At 35.2% G+C, this 24,718-nt stretch overlaps 1 long non-coding RNA gene across 2 annotated transcripts in view; it reads left to right on the top strand.

Moving 5' to 3' along the window:
* LOC134810874 (uncharacterized) overlaps nt 1–24,718 on the top strand; it is a 143,557-nt gene that overhangs the window by 50,397 nt on the left and 68,442 nt on the right. Inside the window, exon 3 of one of the 2 annotated variants that reach the window (XR_010159580.1) lies at nt 21,019–21,161. The exons of the other annotated variant lie outside the window; for it this stretch is intronic. This is a non-coding gene — a long non-coding RNA (uncharacterized LOC134810874). Of the gene's footprint in view, nt 1–21,018; nt 21,162–24,718 lie in introns of those variants that run through there. 2 annotated transcript variants of the gene reach the window in all.

Here is a 24,718-nt window from a genome sequence, read left to right as displayed (position 1 = left end):
AGTGAATGAAAAACACAAAAGAGCAGGGGTCACTATTCATATATCAAGTAAAAAAGACTTTAAACAAGAAACAGTTAAAAAGGACAAAGAAGGACTTTATATAATGATAAACGGTTCAATTCAACAAGAAGGTTTAACTACCCTCAATATATACATACCCAACATTGGAGCATCCAGATTCATAAAACAAGTATTTCTAGATCTAAGAAAAGACTTAGCCACACAATAATAGTGGGGAATATCAGCACCTCATTGACAGCATTAGACAGATCATTGAGGCAGAAAACTAACAATGAAATTCAGCACTTGACCAATTGGACCTAACAGACATCTAGAAAATATTTTACCCATCAACCACATAATATACATAATTATCATGTGCACACAGAACATACACAAAGATCAACCACATGCTCAGCCATAAAGCAAGTCTCAATGAACTTTAGAAAACTGAAATCATACCAGCCATACTCTCAAACCACCATAGAATAAAAATAGACATCAAAACCAAAATATCTCTTGAAAACACACAATTATGTAGAAATCAAACAATTGTTCCTGAATGACTTTTGTGGATACAATAAAATTAAGGCAGTAAGTTTTTTAAAATCTTTGAAATAAATGAAGACAGAAACACAACATACCAAAATCTCTGAGATGCAGTAAAAGCAGTGTTAAGAGGAAAGTTTATCTCTCTAAATGCCTATCTTAAAAATTTAAAAAGCTCTCAAATTCATGATCTAACATAACAACTAAAGGAACTAGAAAAACAAAAACAAACTAATTCAAAAGATAGCAAAAGAAATAACTAAATCAGAGCAGAACTAAATGAAATTGAGACATGAAAATCCATACAAAGGATCAGCAAATCCGAAAGTTAGTTATTTGAAAGGATAAACAAGATTGACAGGCTGCTAACTAGATCAACAAAGGAAAAAAGTGAAATGATCCAAATAAGCACAATCAGAAATGACAAAGATGACATTACAACCAATCTCACAGAAACACAAAAGGACCTCAAAGACTGCTATAAATGCCTCTATTCGCACAAACTAGAAAATCTAGAGGAAATGGATAAATTGTGGAAACACACAGCCTCCCAAGATTGAAACAGGAAGAAATTTAAACCATCAACAGACAAATAATTAGATCTGAAATTGAATCAGTAATAAAAACCCAGCAACCAAAAAAAGTTCTGGACCAGATGGATTCACAACCAAATTATACCAGACATACAAAGAAGAGCTGGTACGAATCCTACTGAAGTTATTCCAAAAAATCAAGGACGATGAACTCCTCCCTAACTCATTCCATGAATCCAGCATTATCCTGATGCCAAAATCTGGCAAAGACACAATGAAAAAGGAAAACTGCAGGCCAATATCCCTGATGAACATAGGCACAAAAATCTTCAACAAAATACTGGCAAACTGAATCCAGCAGCACATCAAAAAGTTAATTCATCACAATCAAGTAGGCTTTATTGCTGTGAAGCAAGGTTGGTTCAACATATGCAAAGCAGTACATATGATTCACCACATACCCAGAATTAAAAACAAAAACCAAATGATGATCTTAAAGACACCGAAAAAGCTTTTGACAAAATCCAACATCCCTTTATGATAAAAACTCTCAACAAACTAAGCATCAAAGGAACATACTTCAAAATAATTAGAGCCATCTATGACAATCCCATAGCCAACATCATACTTAATGAGCAAAAGCTGGAAGCATTCCCCCTGAGAACTGGAACAAAACAAGGATACCCAATCTCACCACTCCTATTCAACATAGTACTGGAAGTCCTAGCCAGAGAAATCAGGCAGGAGAAAGAAATAAAAGGCATCCAAATAGTAAAGAAGAAGCCAAACTATCTCTCTTCACTGACTGTATGATTCTATACCTAGAAAACCATAAATACTCTGCCAAAAGGTTTCTAGAACAACCAGTAAAGTTTCAGGATACAAATTCAATATACCAAAATTAGTAGCACTTCTATACATCAATAATGTTCCAGCTGAGAGCCAAATCAAGAATTCAGTCCCATTTATAATAGCCACAAAAAATAAAATACCTAGGAATATAGCTAACCAAGACAATGAAAGATCTCTACAAGGAGAATTACAAAACACTGCTGAAAAAATCAGAGATGACCTAAACAAATGGAAAAACATTCCATGCTCATGGATTGGAAGAATCAGTATCATTTAAATAGCTATACTGCCCAAAGCAACCTACAGATTTCATGCTATTCCTATCAAACTACCAACTTTATTTTTCACAGAATTAGAAAAAAAAATTCTAAAATTCATACAGAAAGAAAAAAAGAGCCCAAACAGCCAAAACAATCCTAAGCAAACAGAACAAAGTGGGAGGCATCACATTACCAGATTTCAAACTGTACTACAAGTCTACAGTAACCAAAAATAGTATGGCACTGGTACAAAGAAGACTCATTGACAAATGGAACAGGATAGAAAACCCAGAAATAAATCTGCACACCTAAAACTATATGATCCCCACCCCACAAAAAATATTTGTGGCTAAGTCCTCAGAAGCAATTGCAACAAAAACAAAAATTGGCAAGTGGGACATAATTAAACTAAAGAGTTTCCACAGAGCAAAAGAAATTATCAACAGAGTAAACAGCCAACCTACAAAATGGAAGAAAATATTTGCAAATTATGCATCTGACAAAGGTATTATGGAACTTTTCAACAAAACAACAAGCAAAAAACAAGTAACCCAATTAAAACATGGGTAAAGGATATGAAACATTAACTTCTCAGAAGAAGACATACAAGTGGCAAACAAACTTATGAAAAAATGCTCATCATCACTAACCATCAGAGAAATGCAAATCAAAACCACAATGAGATGCTATCTCACACCAGTCAGAATGGCTACTATTAAAGTCAAAAAACAACAGATGTTGGCAGGACTGCAGAGAAAAGGGAACACTAATATGATGTTGGTGGAAATGTAAATAAGTAGTGGAAAGCAGTTTGGAGATTTCCCAAAAAACTAAACATGGAACTACCTTTCAACCCAGCAATCCTTTTATTGGGTATATACCCAAAGGAAAATAAATTGTTCTACCAAAAAGTCACATGTACCTGTATGTTCATCACAGCAACAATTCACAATAGCAAAGATATGGAATCAATCTAGGTGCCTGTCAGTGGTGGATTAAAGAAAATGTGGTACATACACACCATGGAACACCATGCAGCCATAAAAAAGAATGAAATTATGTCATTTGTGGCAACATGGATGCAGCTAAAAGCCATTACCCCAAGACAACTAACGCAGAAAATGAAACCCAAACACTGTATGTTCTCACTTATAATTGGAAGCTAAACACTGAGTACACAGGGACATAAAAATGGAAACAATAGACACTGAGGACTACTGGAGGGGGGAAGGAGGGAGGGGAAGGTTGAAAACTACCTGTTGGGTACCATGCTCACTACCTGAGTGATAAGTTCAATTGTATTCCAGACTTCAGCATCCTACAGTATACCTTTGTAACAAACCTGCATGTGTAGCCCCTGGATCTAAAATAAAAGATGAAAAAAAATTATGTTGGTACTTTATCCATTTGGAACATTGCTGTTTGCTGATTTTTAAAGAGGTAAGTTTGTCACCCAGGATAGACGTCTGTCTTCATGGGAAAGTAGTATCACCTATTCTGTTGTTTACCCAGAGCTAGACATGTAGTAAGATTTTAATTTTTTTTTTTTTGAGATGGAATTCCTCTCTGTTGCCCAGGCTGGAGTGCAGTGGTGTGATCTTGGCTCACTGCAGCATCCACCTCCAGGGTTCAAGTGATTCTCCAGCCTCGGCTTCCCGAGTAGCTGGGACTACAGACATGCAGCACCACAACCAGCTTATTTTTGTATTTTTTAGTAGAGATGGGGTTTCACCATGTTGCCCAGGTTGGCCTTGAACTCCTGACCTCAGGTGATCCACCCACCTCGGACTTCCAGAATGTTGGGATTACAGGCGTAAGCCCCCACTCCCAGCCTGTAGTAGGACTTCAAATACTAGTTTAATTTATTTTCTCAGCCTGTTTGTTCTTTTCATTAAATTTATTTGCTCCTGAATTTTTATCTTGTAGGGATCCTTGTTTTTCATCTGCTGTCTACAAGGGGAAATGATCAAGAGAACTTAAACAGGCCTTATGACTCAGACCCTTAAGAGAAAATCTTAGTAAAAAGTTTAGAACTTTGTGCTCTAGCAGAAATATGTTTGTTTCTTTTCCCCTTTCATTGGTTGCATATGGGAGAAATAATGGCAATGGCCTGATTGCTTGCCCTGACAACAGTGAATCAGGAATCACACAATTGTTGTTTTTCAGGGCAGGAGCTGTACCTTTATCATCTAGCCCTTTTGAATGACCCTTAAGAGCAAGGATAGAGCTGACTACATTTTCTGAGAAGATTAAAAATGAAATCTATTGTGGGTAAGGGCAGTCAATGCCACACAGATTCCCTGTTTCATCAAATGGTTAATAGTTGAGATTTATTACAGATAGAATTAAGACCACCTGCTACTCCACCTTGTACCATTTCACTGCTAATAATAATAGCAATGAATTTGGAAGTGGGAATTGTTAAAAGCTCCCTTTTGTTTATAGTAAACACTTCCTATATCTCAAATCTTTAAAACTTAAGATTTAAAAATATTATCTTCTTAAATTCTGTATGCCTAATCTTTCTGCCTACTCTGAAAACACCTTTTCCTTCTGTTTTTTTTTTTTTTTTTTTTGATTCCTTGGGACCTATTGCAACAATTGACTCTTTATAATACAATGCCTCCAATGTATTTAAGCCTCTTTCACATAAGGATACTGAGTTTCCATTTATTTATTCATATAATAAATATTTACTGAGTCTCTCTTCTGTGGCAGCCACTCTTCAAGGTGCTAGAGACAGAGCATTGATCAAAACAGGCAAGGTCCTCCTTCTCATAGAGTTTGCATGAGTAAACGAGTAAACAAATAAATAAAATAGATCATTTATAGTATAATAAGGGATATAAAAATAATAAAATATGGTAATATTATAGAGATTGACCAGAGAGCCACTTTAGATTGAGTAGGTAGAATATGAATCTTATGACAAAGACCTGAAAGAGATTCAGAAGTTAACCATGAGAAGATTTCAGGAGAAGGTGCAAGTATAAATGCCCTAAACTGAGGATGGACTTGGATAAATGCAGGAACAGAACTAAGGCTTATTCATAGAGGGTGGCTTTATTTCTAGCTCATGTGAGAAATAAAGGCTGTGTACTTCTAATGTTCAGTAAAATAACAATTTTTCAAAGATAGTACTTTCAACTGGAAAGTCTCTTATTTAAAACCACATTATGAAACATCAAACAAAATGCTAGAAAATTATTCACTGACAATATCTTTATCTTCTGGGAGTGGTTGTGTTTGTGGAGGGGTAACAAAAAGTTAGAAAGGAGTGCAATAGCAGAAAGTGCTTAGGTAACTTTACTGTGTTACTAACACATATTTCAGACCGCTGTAGGTGTTTGAAGAGTGGCTACAACCAAGCAGCTTGTTAGACCTAAAAACATCCAGAATGCTTTAATCAGAAACTTCTTCTATTTTCAATATTGACAAAAATGATTAATACTGGTAGATATTTTGGAAGTAGAGGCAAGAAATAAAATGCTCTGGATTGGATTTCACCCTGCAAGTATCAGTTCTGAGGCCAGATTATCAACCTTTTGAATAAATGAGCATCAGACTAGCCTGGTTTTTTTTCTTTTTTTTTGGCCAAAATTACAAATATTGTTATAAAGTAAAGAAGTAATTACAGTAATTAGTTATTTGCTTATTTTTGCAATTCTATTCAAAGTACAACAAATGATTTATTAAAATTTTTTTAAATGGCAAAAAACATGTCATGCCTTTGCAAATAATTTTTAGCAGCTGTTGGATTCATGTTGGGGTCTAGAATAGTTCATAAATGTAAAAAACATTAAAAGTAAGTAAAACTTCAAATACATTATTATATTCTGGAAGAAAGATTGGGCAGGAGAAGGAATGCTGGTTGGGAGGGGGATGGGAAGTTGGCACTGTGTTCTAGCTCAGAGGTAGTTCTCAAGTCATGTCTTTATTCATTCATGTCTGAGTCATAGAAAGGGCTGTCAGCAGAAACAAACAAATAATATTTACAAAAAAAGTGACATTTTATGAATTAAGGCTCCTTAATTATCTCTAAGCAAGCTTGCCTCTACGAAATCTCCTTAGAGATAATCATGCTGGATTGAAACAGTGATAAAGGCTAAATGCAGGGGTTTTTCTTTTCTTCCTCAGCATGGCTACAGAGAAGTATCACAATGAGATAAAATACACTGGGATCATCAGAAGAAGTAAGAGCAATCTGGGGAAGCAGCTCAGGGATGGGGCACTGGTGAGCCCTTTGCAGCTAGATATTGGAGAGACATCACTATACCAATTGGTGGATGAGAAATGGTAGCTGAGAATAAGTTTGGAAACATTTATCATATACTATCTAGGCAATGGCAGAAACAGTTAACAATATCGAGGGTGTGGGAGGGAGAAACTACAAGGCACAATAGAACTAGCCAGAAAATCCTAAATTAGTTACAGTTACTTGTTACGGTGAGAATCAATCAAAACAGTATCCTTAAGACTTTGTAGAGGATTGTTTTCAAATAAGTGATTAAAGTTACGAACCTGGGCTAGAATTTTAACCACATCTTCCATACAAGGAAAGAATGAATTATTCAATAAATGATAAGCAATTGTTTGCATTAGTAATGATGAAATTAGCTGCAATCCAGACTTTGCCATAATATATATAATAATATCTATTCCAGAGGAGTCACTGTGGACACAGACTTTGAAGCACACTAAAACAATCTGGAAACTCTCCTAAATCATTGTTCATTCAACTGGGAAGCTTCCCTTTGTATCCTGAGAGAAAATGCAGGAGCAAGGGAAAGAAATACAAGACAACTAATTATCTTACGATAATTTGAAATGGGAGATGAAAAGTAGAAAATATTTAGCCCACGAAGGTCTCAACTTGATGGAGGACAGATAAATGAGTCTAACAATCACTTAGGCAGTTTTTCAAATGACACTACTCCCAAGTCCCTACCCAGAAAGGTTCTACTATAGATTCTGATATGCTCTTATTCAAAGCCCCTGTTAAGCAGGTGCAAATGATTATCCTTGACAAATAATAAATGTCTAAATGTTATTATGACCTCCTATATAGATTTAAGTTGCTTGCGATAGAACAAGTCGACTACTAAGAACATCTAAAAACTAAATACACTATAAAATAATTTGTTTAAAGGCATCAGAGACCTACTAAAGCAAGGATAATTAGACAGAGCAAGAGCCATAGAGAGCTGAACTGATTATCTGCTGTTTCTTTTTCTCTGAAAAGACTTGTTGATTCTGTGTGCAAGAGGAGAGACTGATCATTTGGGTGGCATCCCAGCAGGAAGACCAACTCTTGGAGAAAGAGAAATATCTGTGCTTTTGGCAGCCCTGTGAGGCTAGAGGTATAAAACTGGACATTTTAGAGGCATCAAATAATAGCCATTTTGCCTTCAAGGCATTTGCAGAATTGTTAAGAAGTGCAGGTAGAAGGCAAAATAGCTAAGCAAACTGAGGAATAAAATGGAAGACTCATAATGGGAGGGACTCCTTGCTTATACCACTTAGACAGTGAACAGAAGTATACAGCCTAGAATCATAGGATGAAGTAGAAGTACAATGAGCCTTATCAAAACTTTAATCCTGACTGGACTCACTCAGTTCCTGATTGGATTAAGATAATCATCTAAGAAAAGCAAGAAGTTTTCCTTATTATCTTGATCTTCTGCAATTTTATGTGCCAAAAGACAAGACCAAAATAACAAAAACCAACAATAACCAAAATAGGCAATAGAAACAGATGTACAGGTGATTTAGATATTGAGGTTAGCAGATAAGAATATTAAAGTAATTACATTTAACATATCAAATAAAATTTGGGAACATGTAAAGAAAATAAGTAAAAAGATGGAGAAGTTCATCAGAAAATTAGAATATAAGAGAAATAAATGGAGATTCAAAAACTAAAATGGACAATGTCTAAAAATTGATTTAACAGTAGATTGAAGGAGACATAATGGCAGAGAATTTTTCTGAACTGATGCAGGTTGTCAACCCCGGGTTCCTTTGTAAACCTCAGAAGGACAAGTACAACAAATCCTACTTGACATCATAATAAATCTGATAAGAGATGAGAGTGGAGTTGGGAGGAAAGCAGAGACAGAGACAGACGGACATACATGCAGACAGAAACAGATATTTTAAAAGTCAAAAGAGAAAAATGATATATTACTTTCAAAGAATAAACCGTTAAGACTGGGAGCAGAGTTTTCAATAGAAATATGGAAGCCAAGATACAATGAAATATTGTGAATATAATGTTTAATGTGCTACAAAATAAAGAAAGCACAGCTTAGAATTTTATAACCAACAAAAATATTCTTCAAAAACAAATGAAACAAAGATATTTTTAGACAACTAAAATATAAGACATTTTATCTAAGAAAAAACTGAACTGAAAGAAAAAATTATGATTCAGATAAAAAATTTAAAAACTAAAATATGTTTAAAATAAAAAATACTTGCCACTTAAAAGAGATGCATTTTTAATATAAAAAATGAAATATTTAAAAGTATAATAAAAGAATGAAAAATACCTACCATGACAATATTAACCAAAACATATTTTTATACTAATATCAAAGCATATTTTAATGCAGAGAGCATTTGTAGACACAAAAAGAATTATTTCATAATGATGTAAGCATCAATCCACTAGGAAATTATAACAATTCAATATCAATATGCACTCAATAACATAATGAAAAAATTGATAAATTTTGAAAGAGTAGACAAATTTATGATCATAGTTACTTTGGCACACATTCTCAATAGGTGACAGAACAAGATTATAAAAAGATATAAATTGAAATAAAACAATTACCAAGTTTAAGTTACTTCAAATATATAGAATATTGCTTTCACTAACAACAAAACATACTTTTTCCTTCTACATATGGAATATTTACAAAAATTAACCATATGCTGCATTATAAAAAAGCCTTTAAAAATTTCAAAGGATTGCTCTCACTCGGAGTATATACTCTGCCAATATTGGAACTAAACTAGAAATTCATGAGTAAAGATGACTAGAAAATCATCAACTGTTAGCAATCACACAGCTAATTTCTAAATAACATACTAGTCAAAGAAGAAATCACAAGAAAGTTAGGAAATATTGTTAACTGAATGAAAATGAAGATACCACATATCAACACTTACAGAATACAGCTACAATTCTTAGATTAAAATGTATAGCTTTTTATGTACGTATTGAGAAAGAAAAAGACTGAAAACCAGTCATCTCATATTTCACATTAATAAAAGAAAAGCAAAAGGAAGTAGAAAGGAAAAAAAATAATAAAAAATAATAATAGGAGTCAGGGGCAGTGGCTCATGCCTGTCATCTCAGCATTTTGGGAGGCCAACGTGGGAGGATTGCTAGAGGCCAGAGTTTTAGATCAGACTGAGAAACACAATGAGACCTCATCGCTAGAAAAAAAAAAAATACAAAAATTAGCCAAGTATAGTGGTGCACACCTGTATTCTCAGCAACTCAGGAGGCTGAGGTGGGAGGCTCACTTGAGGCCAGGAGGTCAAGGCTGCAGTGAGCTGTGACCATGCCACTGTACTCCAGCCTGGGTAATAAAGTGAGACCCTGTCCCTAACTAATATAGGAAAAATCAATGAAATCAAATAACTAAAATACAATATAAAAACCAACAAAGCCAAAAGTTATTTATTTGAAAAAAATAATTAAGGTAATAGTATTATTTTGTCTTCATTTATACCCACATATTGTCAAGGTTCAGGACAATCTCGGTTAAATAAATAAATAATTTAATGAATAAAAAGTACTGTTCGGTATAATGCAATGTAAATGACATTCATGTGTGACATTGTACAAAACAGTATCTTAGAAGCTGGATTTGCACTAATAATATGTTTTGGAAGGAGAGATGCACGATGTTGCGGGAAGTCAGGGACCCCAAACAGAGGCACTGGCTGAAGCCATGGCAGAAGAATGTGGATTGTGAAGATTTCATGGACATTTATTAGTTCCCCAAATTAATACTTTTATAATTTCTTATGCCTGTCTTTACTGCAATCTCTAAACATAAACTGTAAAGATTTCATGGACACTTATCCCTTCCCCAATCAATACCCTTGTGATTTCCTATGCCTGTCTTTACTTTAATCTTTAATCCTGTCAGCTGAGGAGGATGTATGTCACCTCGGGACCCTGTAATAACTGCATTAACTGCACATATTGTACAGCATGTGTGTTTAAACAATATGAAATCTGGGCACCTTGAAAAAAGAACAGGATAACAGCAATGTTCAGGGAATAAGAGAAATAACCTTAAACTCTGACCGCCGGTGAGCCGGGAGGAACAGAGCCATATTTCTCTTCTTTCAAAAGCAAATGGGAGAAATATCGCTGAATTCTTTTTCTCAGCAAGGAACATCCCTGGGAAAGAGAAAACTCGCCTGGAGGTATAGGCCTATAAACGGCCTCCCGAGGTGTGTCCATATTTTATGGTTTGTAGACTGCAGGGGTGAAATAGACCCCAGTCTCCCATAGTGCTCCCAGGCTTATTAGGAAGAGAAAATTCCCGCCTAATAATTTTGGTCAGACCAGTTGCTCTCAAAACCCTGTCTTCTGATAAGATGTTATCAGTGACAATGGTGCCCGAAACTTCATTAGCAATTTTAATTTCGCCCTGGTCCTGTGGTCCTGTGATCTCGCCCTGCCTCCACTTGCCTTGTGATATTCTATCACCTTGTAAAGTACTTGATGTCTGTGACCCACACCTATTCGCACACTCCCTCCCCTTTTGAAACTCCCTAATAAAAACTTGCCGGTTTTTGCGGCTTGTGGGGCACCACGGAACCTAACAACAAGTGATGTCTCCCCTGGACACTCAGCTTTAAAATTTCTCTCTTTTGTACTGTGTCCCTTTATTTCTCAAGCCAGCCAATGCTTACGGAAAATAGAAAAGAACCTACGTGACTATCGGGGCAGGTTCCCCGATAGCACGAGCCATACAAACATGTAAAATTGTAAACATTTCTGTTTTTCTCTACTTTTCATGCCTGAACAGCCAAGTACTAATAAGAAAATTATCAGTTATACTGATTGAATTATCTTTTAACTAATAATGCTTAGATTCAACTTGATCTATATTATTGCTTAGAAATCTTGTCATTCATATTCAGTAGATTTCATTTAAGTTTTTCAAAACTATCCCTAGAGTACAGAGCTCCCCAAACCCACATGCAGATATAGACATTTATAAGATTATCTTGAATTCTAATTTCCTAAGATTTATATCATTTAACATTGATGTCTAACATTTTCTTATCACTTTGTTTAGTTTTTAAATCTTTAATCTTTGTTAACCATATATGAGCTCCTTGAAAACAGATTATTTTTAGCTTATTTATTGCCATCTATTCAGCTCCTAAAGCAGTATCAGGAACAAAATAAGCAATTAAATATTTACTAAAAGAATAATTTGGGGCTTTGATTTTCATTAATTTGGGACCAGATTATTCAAGCCATTGCTTGCTCTGAAAACTAAAGTACAAAATAAAATGTTAAAAATATTTTTGTAAAAACAAGAACCAACTAACAAAACAGTAAAGTACTGCCAGGCCAAAATATAAGAGAAATCAGAAACATAGAAAGGGAAGCAGATGACCAAAGCACTAATGCCACTTTTGTTCTGAAGTATTTGCCGATCCCTGAAAACATAGGCTTCAGTATGACAAACTCATCAGATGAGACAGATGGAAGATAAGGCTCAGTGGCCACCCAAAATAAGGAATCTAATAGGAGAACCTCTTTACATTAAGAAGAATTTTCAAAGTGCTAAATGCTTAAGATTAAAGATAAACCAGAAGTAAATCCACCCAATTACATAACTTAATGGATTGGCACTAAATAGAGCATGGTGCAAAAGAAAGAGAAATAACAATTTGAGAAGTTATGGGTGAATTTACTGCCTAGGTTCACATTACCTGGATGATCCAGGCAAACTCAAAAGATGAACTGTATAAAAGTGTTCTGAGAATAGTCCAGGAAAAACAATGATCTTCTCTAAATGAAGACACTTTAATTGTAGTCTTTAAGGAATCTCTTCCCCACAAATAAGTTTTTTAAAAATAACAACAAATAGTCAGCAGTCAGAAAAAAATATATAAGCATACAAAGAAGGCACTATATAAAAAAAAGTTAAAAAACAGACAATAGAAATAGATTCACACTATTTTATTAGCTATTAGAATTTTCAAAATGTTATTAAATTATATTTACTATTTTTAATAAATTGTATATAAGCATAACTATATCCACAATAAGCTAAAAATTATTAATAATGGCACATTTTTAAAAGATGCAAAAGGAAAGGGAATTTCTAGTAATAAAAAATGCTAAAGCCAAAATTAGAAGCTAATAGCATTTTACATAGAGTTGAAGAGAGAATTAGTGAATTGGAATGTAGATTATAATAATCAACCAGAATATAATGGGGGAGGCATGGAAAACAGGTAAAGAGATCAAGAACATAGATTGAGAAAATGTACTTATTTTTCAATAAAAATAGTAAAACTTATTTATTCTAGAAGAGTTTCCAATTTAACAAAAAAAGACAGTGGATAGTTCCCATTTACTCACCACTCAGTTTTCTCTGTTATTAACACCCTATATTAATATGGCACATTTGTTCTTATTAATGAACCAGTTAATACTGATGTATTATCATTAATTAAACTCTATACCTTACTCAGATTTGCTAAGTTTTTAACTAATGTCTTTTTTTTTATTGCCAGGATCTCATTATAGATAACATATTACATTTAGTAGTTTTATCTTTTTATGCTTCACTTGGCCATGACAAGTTTTTAGACCTTTCTATTCATGACACTTTAAAACAAATCTTTAAATTCTAATAGCTAATGTTTGTGTGAATCTATTTCTATTGTTTGTTTTTCTACTTGTTTTGTGTTATAGTACCTTGTTTCTTTGTGTGCTTGTTTTTTTGACTGCTTACTGTTTGCTGGCATTCTTGAAAAATTGATGATCTCAACAGATTTGGAGAGTGCAGGTCAGGCATTTTGTAGACTGTCCCTCTATTAAAATGTGTCTGACATTTTTTATTAGACTAGCATTATGATTTGGGGGAGGAGTACCACAGAAATATAGTGCCACTCATCATATTGTATCAAGTGTACACATTCAACATAACCTATAATTGTTGATGTTGTCCTTGATCACCTGGTTTAAGGAAATGTTTGTCAGGTTTATCCACTGTAAAGCTATTTTTTGTTTTTCCTTCTCCATACTGTAGTCTTTGGAAGGAAATCACTATATACAGCCCACATTCAGGCAGTGGGGAGTTAAGCTCTACTTCCTTAAGGGTGAAGTGTCTATGTAAATTATTTGGAATTCTCCATGAGAGATTGGCTCTTTTTTCTCATTAGTTAATTAATTGCATTATTTCTTCTTATGAAAGCAGACTCATAAATATTTGCTTTATGCTTTAGGTTTTAATATAATATTACTTAATTTATTTTATTGCTCAGTTTGTTCAAGATTTAACCATTTGGGGCTCCTTCAGGTGGTTCACAGGAAAACCCTTTTGATGTTTCCCCATTAATGTAGGGTTTTTTCAAGTTTTTTGAGTACTTTCTTACTTTCTGGAACTACAAGAGGCTTCAAGCTCATCTTGTATATTTCCTGCCCCAGGCCTGGAATCATTCATTACTCCAGGAGTTTTTTTAATTGGAAAATGGTTTAAGAAACCAAGATCTGGGCACTAGAAGTGGGTGCCACTTCTTCCAGGCTTTCTTGACAGATAGTAATGAAATATATGTGTGTGTGTGTGTGCTAACCTGTGTATTATACACATATTCATAAATATTTCTTTGTGTAATCTCTACACCTACACTAACCTAAACATGAGTTCATATGATGTCTCCAACTTTAATCCTTTGTCACGTGGATATTTCTAGCCCCGTCCCTTTGTTTATCTTTAATTCTCACTCCAACACTGAGAAACCTGGCTCCTACCATCTGCCATCTGTTTACTTAATTCTTCAATTCCAGTGCATATATATTGCAATTTTAGAAATGTTAACCTGTACCATCATAGGAAGCAACTTTATCAACTAGAGTACACTGCTTAGACACAGTTTCTTTTGCATTCACTCTTATAAACTCTGCTTATTTTCAGTTACTTTGGTCAGCACATTTCCCCATCAACCTTTGTTGGGTTGTTTCATATATTTTGTCACATTCTGTATTTCATACTGGGGTTTCTGACTTTCTAAATTATTTTTTAAAATTTGTGAGCAATAAGATTTATTGTTTGTGCCATAATGTTCAATAGGTTTTGACAAATGCATAGTGTCATTTATCCAACATTATAGTATCATATAGAGTAGCTTTCTCACCCTAAAATCATCCCTATTTAACCTTCACCATCTTCTCCAAAATCCTGTCAACCATTGCTCTTTTTATGATTGCTGCAGTTTTGCCTTTTCCAGAATTTCATGTAATTAAAATCACACTGTATGTAGCCTTTTGGACTGGCTCCATTTATTTAGCAACATGAATTTAAGATTTATTTGTGCTTTATTTGGCTTGATGGCTTATTTCTTTTTATTACCAAATAATATTTCATTGTTCAAATGCATTAAAGTGAGTTTATCAATTCACCTATTTAAGGACATCTTGGTTACTTCCAGTTTGGGGCAATTATGAATAAAACTGCTATAAAAATTTACATGCAGGTTTTTTTGTGTGGGCATAAGTTTTTAGGTCAGTTGAGTAAATAACTAGAAGCTTAATTACTGGGTCATAGGATAAGATTTTGCATTGAGCTTTGTCACAACTGCCAAAGTGTTTTCTAAAGTGGCTGAACTGTTTTGGATTTTCAGCAGCAATGAATGAGGGTTCCTGTTGCTTTGCATCCTCACCAGCAATTGGTATTATCAGCTTTAAAAAAATCAGAATTGCCCTTTATTTTTGCTTAGCACTTGGTAACTTTCAATTCTTCATGTGTGTTGCTTCTTAAAAAAATTATCCTCCAAGACAGTTTTCTGAATGAGGAATAAATGTTTGCCCTCTTTACAGGTCAGGAAACTGAGGCATGGTGAGGTTATGCTCATGTTCAAAGTTACCTAGTGACAGCATGAATCAGAATCCAAATGTCCCAACCCATGGAGCTGTTTAGCCCATTGTATTTACTCTCCCAGAAAATACTGATTGAGCATGTACTATGTGCCAGGCATTGGGGCCCACACTGGAAAAGAGTCAAATAGATAGGAGAAATAGGATGTGCAAAGGCCCTGGAGTGGAAAGGAAAGGGAGTAAAAAGTGGGATGAATAGCATAGTACAAAGGACACAACCACACAGGGTTTTAAGGCCACATTAATAATTTAGAACTCTCCCTTGAGGTCAAAGAAAAACCAGTGAATAGTTTTGAGCAGTGGAGTGACAATAATCAGATTTGCATCTTCTCCTTCTGTCCATATGCCCAAAATCTCTCCAGGACTTAGGCACAGCCTAAGGTGTGATAGATGGTAAAATGCCAGGCACCATCAGCCATGGCCCTAAATTTGACTCACTGGGGCAAAGTGATAGCTAAGAGCACACACTGGATTCAATCTCAGCTGCATAACCTGTGGCACTGTCTCAACATTTCCGGAGCCTCAGTTTCTGTCTCTGTAAAATGAATGTTTGTAGTTCTACCAGCTAGGGTTTGTGTGAGAATTAAATATGCCTAAGGTGCTTAGTAGAGTGCTTGATAACAAGTAGCTACTCTAGTGCACATTGGTCATTATCAATGTTGATGCACTTTCTGATTGGCTTGTCAATTATTATCCTGATACTTGAATGAGGCTTTGGCAGTCTTCAAAGGGCTGGTGTTTTTAATTTTAGAATTGCGGGTGCACCAGCAGGTTTGTTACATGGCTATATTGTGTGATGCTGAGGTTTGGGCTTTTAATGATCCTATCACAAATAAGTAGTGAACATAATACCCAATAGGTAGTTTTTCAGTCCTTGCCCCCTCCCTTACTACCCCCTTTTGGATTCTCCGGTATTTATTGTTTCCATCTTTGTGTGTGTAATAGTCCATTTTCACATTGCTATGAAGACATGCCCAAGGCCAGATACAGTGGCTCACACCTATAATCCCAGCACTTTGGGAGGCCCAGGTGGGCGGATCGCCTGAGGTTGGGAGTTTGAGACCAGCCTGGCCAGCATGGTGAAACCCTGTCTCTACTAAAAATACAGAAATTAGCCAGGCATGGTGGCAAGCACCTGTAATTCCAGCTACTTGGGAAGCTGAGGCAGGAGAATCATTCGAACCCAGGTGGCAGAGGTTGCAGTGAGCCGAGATTGTGCTATTGTACTCCAGCCTGGGCAACAGAGGAAGACTCGGTAAAAAAATAAATAAATAAATAAAAAATAAGGACATACCAAAGACCAGGTAATTTGTGAAGGAAAGATGTTTCATTGACTCTGCATGGCTGGGGAGGCCTCAGGAAACTTACAATCATGGCAGCAGGTGAGAGAGAAGCAAAGGCACATCTTACATGGCAGCAGGTAAGAGAGAGTGAACAAGCGAAACGGGACAACCCTCTTATAAAATCATCAGATCTCATGATAACTCATTCACTATCACGAGATCAGCATGGAGGAAACTGCCCCCATGATCGATTCACCTCTCACCAGGTCCCACCCTTGACTTGTGGGAATCATAGAAATTACAATTTGAGATGAGATTTGGGTGGGGACATAGAGTCAAACCATAACACCGTCTGTACCCAGTGTTTAGTGCCCATTTATAAGTGACAACATGCAGTATTTGGTTTTCTGTTTCTGTGTGAATTCGCTTAGGATCCTGGCTTCCAGCTGCATCCATGTTGCTGAAAAAGACATGAATGTGTTCCTTTTTATGGCTATGTATCACATTTTTTTAAAAATTGTGATTTCCTAATGGAAATTGATGTTGAGCATCCTTTCATATGCTTGTTTACCATATGTACATCTTCTTTGGTGAAGTGCCTATTCAGATCTTTTGCCCATTTTTAATTTGGTTGCTTATTTTACTATTTTTGAGTTTTATGAGGTCTTTGTATACATTTGATACAAGGCCTTTGGCGCATATTTGTTTTGCAAATATTTCTCCTAATCCGTGATTTAGTTTTGGATTTTCTTAATCATGTCTTTAACCAAGCAGAACTTTTTACTTTTAATAAAGACCAGCTTATCAACTGTAACCTTTATAGGTCATGTTTGTCATGCTATAGCTAAAAACTCATCATCGAATCAAGAGTCACTCAATTTTCTCCTACTTTTCTTTCCTAGAAGTTTATAGTCTTTCACTTTACATTTTCATCTATCATCCATTTTGAGTTAATTTTTGTGAAATGTTAAGATCTAGACTTATTGTCATCACATATGAACTTACAATTGTCCCAACACTATCATAAACAACTGTCCTTTCTCCATCTAAGTACCTTTGCTCCTTTGTCAAAGATCAGTGGCTGTATTTATGCAGGCCTATTTCTGTGGTTTACATTTTGTTCCATCAATCTAGAGCCAATTGTTTTGGCAATAAAATCCTGTCTTGATTGCTGCAGCTTGAGAAGATTAAAATTGAGTCCTTTTTTTTTTAGTATTTTGTTAGCTATTCTTGGTCTTTTTGCATTTCTATGTAAACTTCAGAATCAGTTTGCCGATTTTAAAACAATATATTTCTGGAATATTGATTGGGATTGTATTGAATCTATAGATCAATTTGGAAATCATGGACATTTTAACAATATTGAATCTTTCAATCCATAAACATAGAATACTTCTCATCTAACATACTTTTACTTGCAGCTCCACAAAGAAACAACAACAAAGGTGGAGTAGGGAGGGAGGAGAAATGTTAGGGCAATAGTTTTTAAAAGGTATGTGATGAGAATTTTTCATAATAGATTGAAAATAGCAATCCACAAATTCTTATACTAAACAAACCCTAGCAGGATGAAAGAGAGAGAGGGGAAAGTAAGCTAATCTTACACACATAATGGTGAAGTTGCCAAACACCAAGTAATATGCAAATTTTTAAATAACCTGGCAATAAAATGATTGCATTAAAATAGTGACAACTAAGCCACAAATAAGTAGAACCAAATTTTCAACAGAATGAAAGAATTCTAGACCCAGTGAAAATATTTTTAAACAATATATGTGAAATAAAGACATTTTATCATGAAATGAACTGAGTTGTCACATGAAGGTTAAATATCTTTCCATGATGATTACCAAGCCCACAATCTTAGTGTCAGGGTCTTATCTAAAGGTGATAAAAGACAGGTCAAGAAAGAGAGAAGAAGGGTCTATAGAGCTTCAATTTTTTTTCATTTATATTTCATCTAGAGGACCCAGCACAATATCTTTCATACAGGTAGCACCAAATAATCTATGAATAAAATTTGCCAAACATCACAAGGATAAAAATGTATTATTTATCCAATCAGCTATTACTTAGTAAACATTTATCAAATAACCACTACATGCCAGATTCTTAGTCTTTTAAAGGATACTATTTCATATGAAATGTGACTGTTAGGAAACATTATATCCTGTAAAAGGAGAAAATGATAACTGGTCAGGAATGAACTTTTGGTAAATATAAAGAAGGGCCAATGAAAATTTTGCCATCTGCTGGAAGTACTTCTTACCATGCGATGAAAAAAGTTGAAATACTGTTCACTTTTCTACTTTTTATGACTTCAAGTAACTTCGATTTGTATACCTTTACATGCCTGTTTTTAAGGTCTTAAACAGGTTTCCAGCAGAGCCTGTTGGGTGGAGCTATTAAACCTATAATAAAGGCAACAGCATTTGGTGCAGATTGGCACCCAGTGTAGAGTGCTGGCCTTTCTCACTCAGAAGGAGATAGTTACACGTAGCACTGTTCACTTCTAGGTAAGGAAAAACATCTCCTGCCACTCACGGATGACATACAGTGCAAGCTTGAGAGTGATGGGATCCTTCTCAGAGCCTAAGTATATACGTCAAAGATTTGCAATTGCTGTGAAACGTAACTGAGGTAAATGAGAAGTGACAGCAAAGAAGTTTTCTCAGCAAATTCCAAATGAAGGGCCTCCCACAAAACCTGCCTGAGACACAAGCGTACTGTCAAGGTCATCAATAAACAGGAGTCTGAAACTCACTGCCAAGGAGAGCCTAAGGGGTCAAAATGACTAAGTCGAGTGTGGGATCCTACATGGGATGTTAGAACAGAAAAAGGACATTAAGTAAAGACTATCTGAATAAACAATGGACTTTAATCATAGTAGTGTATCAATATTGGTTCATTAATAGTTACAAATTGCCATATTAATATATTGATAAGAAAAGAAACTGAGTGATGGGTATATGGGAACTCTTGGGACTATCTTCTTAACTTTTCGATAAATCTAAACTTCTAAAGATTAAAGTCTTTTTTAAAAAGATTACTGGTACTGAATTTATACTGAGGTGTGATCAAGAGCATGGGGATCCTTTCATAAGTCTAGAAATTACACCATAGTTAAAATTAACATTTTTAGAAATATTAAAATCAGGTAAGAACAAGATACCTAGAGGTATCAGAGACAGATGTTTTGGTTTACCAGTAGTCCTGAAGATTATAATTTGATTGAAAGCTACTTTTACAAATCATAATTTATTGTTAAGTAAAATACAGATTTGAGGAGCAAGAGAGTTATTTACTATTTAGGACTATATTTGCACCACTACTCTATTCCATTTATAGGAAAATCATAAGTATTAAAAACAAAGCCCTTTTCTACCCAGTCAATTGCTTCTAAATTACATGAGTTATTATTTAAAATGGACTTCATCTTTTATCATCCATTTGAGATATTACTATCCATTTGAGACTGCAGGAGTTATCACATATCTAAAGTGATATTTTTATCTTCAATAAATTCTAATTCAGTTCATACATTAACTGGAGAAACACAATTTTAGTGTGCTTAATCAAAATGCTTTATGGATTCTTCATTCCATACTAGTAATAGCATGATGCTTTAACAAAAATAGTAATTAAAATAATTGATTTAAATAACCACAAGGAGGCTTTCTCTCCTGTCCCTTTAAGAGGACTCTCAAATGGACCAATCTTGTTCAGCAATTCATACTTTTCACAGGTGTCATTATAATCCAATGATTTGATTATTTTCTTAATTTTTTATTTACTTAAGGACTTCTCTAAAGATATCATTTGGTGATTTCACTTTAAATAACTCAGTATTTTAACACATGAATATACTTTTTATTGTCACCCCTATAAAAAAAAATCACTTTATTTTCAGAGACAGGGGCTTGCTCTGTCACCCAGGCTGAAGTGTAGTAACACAGTCATAGCTCACTATAACCTCAAACTCCTGGACTCAAGAGACCTTCCCACCTCAGCCTTCTGAGTAGCTAGGACAACAGTCATGTGCCACCATGCCTAGCTCATTAAAAAAAATTTTTTTACAGACAAGATCTCACTATGTTGCCCAGGCTAGTCTCAAAATCCTGGCCTCAAGTGATCCTCTTGCCTCAGTCTCCCAAAGTTCTGGGATTGCAGGTGTGAGCCACCATGCCCAGCCAAAAATATCTTGTTTTAACCCAACATTCGTTTGCTCTTAACATAACTGACAAACTTATGAGTAATTCTAATTGACATATTATGTTATACAATGAAGAGTTGAAAAGAAGAGGGTACAATATTCCATAATTATAATGCCATTTGCACAATGGTGTACTCTAAACTGTCTCTGTTTTTTTGTTTGTTTGTTTTGACACAAGGCCTCACTTTGTCTCTGTCACCGGGGCTGGAGTGCAGTGGTGCAGTCTCTGCTCACTGCATCCTCAACCTTCCAGGCTCAAGGGATCCTCCTGCCTCAGCCTCCTGAGTAGTTGGGACTACAGGCATGCATCACCATACCCAGGTAATTTTTGTTTTGTTTTGTTTTGTTTTGAGACGGAGTCTTGTTCTGTCACCCAGGCTGGAGTGCAGTGGCGCGATCTCGGCTCACTGCAAGCTCCGCCTCCTGGGTTCATGCCATTCTGCTGCCTCAGCCTCCCGAGTAGCTGGGACTACAGGCGCCCACCACCACGCCCGGCTAATTTTTTGTATTTTTAGTAGACATGGGGTTTCACCATGTTAGCCAGGATGGTCTCAATCTCCTGACCTCGTGATCCACCCACCTCGGCCTCCCAAAGTGCTGGGATTACAGGCGTGAGCCTCGGCGCCCGGCCTATAATTTTTGTGTTGTTTGTAGAGATGGGGTTTCTTGATATTGCCCAAGATGGTCTTGAATTCCTGGGCTTAAGCAACCCACCTGCCTTGGCCTCCCAAAGTGCTGGGATTAAAGGCATGAGCCACCACACCGGCCCCTCTAAACTTTTTTGTATGGAAGTAAAATACCATATTGGATGTATTCATATAACCTTCATATGTTGTATTGGTGCATAAGATTTATTTCCATCTTATGGTACATTTTTGGCTTAAATTCTTATAATTAATATTCTTTCATCCAAGATTTATACCCTTTTGAATATCATTGACTGGAGTTTAATGAACTTACATTACTGTGTATATTTTTAATCTAATCTTCTAATTTTTCAATATTTTTACCTTCATGATCATATGGTCATTAAGAGGTTTTTGTCTCTAAATTAATATACCCCTTTAATCAAATTTTTAAAGATTTATTTCAATGAAAGCCTTTATCTACAGGTGTGTGCTTACATAATTCTTCAAATTCTTCACACACACACACACACACACACACACAAAGTTTATCTTAACCTCCTCAAAAGTTTGTTTCACTATTTCTGCATTTTTCTCTTGAAAACAACTTTTACTCCGTGAATGGAAACTATATATTTAACTTCTATTCTAGCCCCAATAGAGAAGCCATTCTCTCTTCCCCACAACCCAAGCCCTTTGAGTAATCTTTGAGCCACCTCCTAACCAGTATAAATCATTATAATAATGAACTTGGAAAAAATTCTTTAATTTTTCTCAATTATTTTTGTCTTTTGGCATAAACCAAATAAGGTTAATTTTCATGTTAGTACACAAACATACTGCTAGCTTTTTATCATATTAATTATATACATCCATTTTAACACGATCTCTTTTTGACTTATTAACATCATTTAGGGATACAAATTAGACTTCAAAAGGAATAAGGCTTAAATAATTTAGCCATACCTTAAGGCAATTATTTTCAGAGTTTTCACAGAGCATTTCAGGTTACACAGATGGAATATTTACTTTTAAAACACATTTTGAATATCCCTATGCAGAGCTGTAAGCTTAATTTTGACAAATACTAGTTCTTAAATAATTTCAGTGTTCATGTCTAGCCACTTTCCTTCAATTTTTTTCTTTTAAACTTTAAATATGAGTATTAGCTACTGTCCATTGCATTCATCAATCATTTGAAGTATTTTAACAAGGCAGAAAATAAATCAGCCTGAAGTGGGATAAGCTAAAACCTTGCTACAGAGTTAATAGAAACTTGAATGCAATTTGGGGAAAATCTACACAGACCCAAATTTGTTAACTGTAGGGGAAATTAGAACCTGAATAAAAAGCACATCAGTAAGAGAGAGGAAAATATATAAAAGCAAAATGTGGAATTTTTTGTTTCTTTTTTACTTAGTTTTATAACATTTCATGAAACACTAATTGAGCTAAAATGTGATATTCTAACACCGACAGTACTAATCCCCATCTGCCTCACACACAAATGTGATTTATCAGTGGTATGTGTAATAAATGAAACTGCATGTATTTAGAATGGAAACTGTCTGTTCCTTATAAGCTTGACACCCATTGCTGTGACTACTGTTCTGCCATTGGCATTGCCATTCTTCCATGACCTTGAGAGGGACTAAAAAGTAACAAACATTTATAAAACCAATTTCACTCTTAAAGAAGATTTGAGTTACACTTTTTAGAATGGATCATCCTTTCCCTCAGTACTCAGTACATAACAACAGTATTACAAATTGTATTCTCATTGTATAAACTAAAGGGCTTTGGAGATGAAATTCACATTTTTATATTGATAAGAAATCATAGTAGAATGCTAACAGAATTATCTCTAAATCTGCATCTGATTTGTAGTGATGATTTATAAGCTAAATACATTTTTCTGGCTCAATTACTTTTGTGAGCAGTAAAAATAAAATTCTAGCCAATGACACAAGTTGAGATTAAGAAATGAGAAAACGCAAAAAACTCTATGTATGATTAGTTGCCTACTTGGGGATTTCTGAAGGAACAAATTTATGGAGTTAATGTAATGAGCTACTCTGAGATCTCTTCCAAGAACATCAGCTTGTCTAATTAGGTTTTTGGACAATTTGCCAACCATAAATAAATTACAGGAAAAGTTCATAGTTTCTATGAGCAATATATTTTCCTAATCACTCCATTTCACTAATTTTGGCCTTTTCTCAAACCTCTCATTTATTCTGTAATATTCGTAACTGGTGGTTACTCTTTTATTGGTCATAGAATCATCCTTTTATTTCCAAATAAATTGCCAGTTGACTGATACCTTCAGAGAAACTCTCTCTTTTAAATGGTTCTGGGTTCAGCATACATATATATATATATATGGGCTTTCTAGTAGCCAGTAAAATCTAATCATGTGGGTCATTATAATGACTCAAATTTTCATAAACCGTAAGAATCTGTGTTTGCATTAATGGTTCACAAGTAGTCAAAAATATAGCAGAAAATGAGTGACCATTATGTGACGCACCTTACCTCAGCTTATAACATTCTTACAGTTTAATTATGCACTGTACACTTCCAATATGCTTCCCAAATGGCCAAGAAGCAGTAAACATATGGTGAACTACAAACCCAAATTTGTCCCTTTATTTTGACATTAAGGATATAAAATATAACTTGTAATGGAAAATGAGCACTGTGTATTCATGCTGAGTAGCCTTGGCAGAGGTTTGGCTTTTAAAGACCTACTTTCATGGCTGTGGTCATTCTGTCTGCCTGCATTTGAAGAAAGAGTCTTACAGTTTATCTGAATCATATCTGATATGTGGCATCAAGCGCAGCACTACCCAGATCTCCTAGTTTTTAATTTCCAGGTAATAGACAAACCTTGGCAAAGTGACTTTATTTTTAACTTCATGAGGTGATAGGAGTGTGGTGGCATAAGTCTTTGTGAAGTGGCAGTTAACCCACACCACAAGCCGTTTCACCTGCTGAGCCACACAGCCGACGTGGGTGCAGGAAGAGAAAGCGTGGGCTTCTCAGACTGATCGTTGCTAATGAAGGCGAAAAATGCCAGTCCACAGCAGGCTTCGGGGTGGCCAGCTCAGCTCCAGCCCGCTTGAAGAAAAGCTGGGAAATCTTAAGATTTTTATTGATTGTTTTTAGAAATAAACTTAATGTCGAGGCTATGCAGATTACAATCAACAAGTGGCAGCTCCAGCTTGAATGTTGGTCATCATTGGATGAGCT

Source organism: Pan troglodytes, chromosome 7 (genome assembly GCF_028858775.2).
Source record: "Pan troglodytes isolate AG18354 chromosome 7, NHGRI_mPanTro3-v2.0_pri, whole genome shotgun sequence".
Classification (NCBI taxonomy): domain Eukaryota; kingdom Metazoa; phylum Chordata; class Mammalia; order Primates; family Hominidae; genus Pan; species Pan troglodytes.
This window is presented reverse-complemented; position numbering and strand designations above follow the sequence as displayed.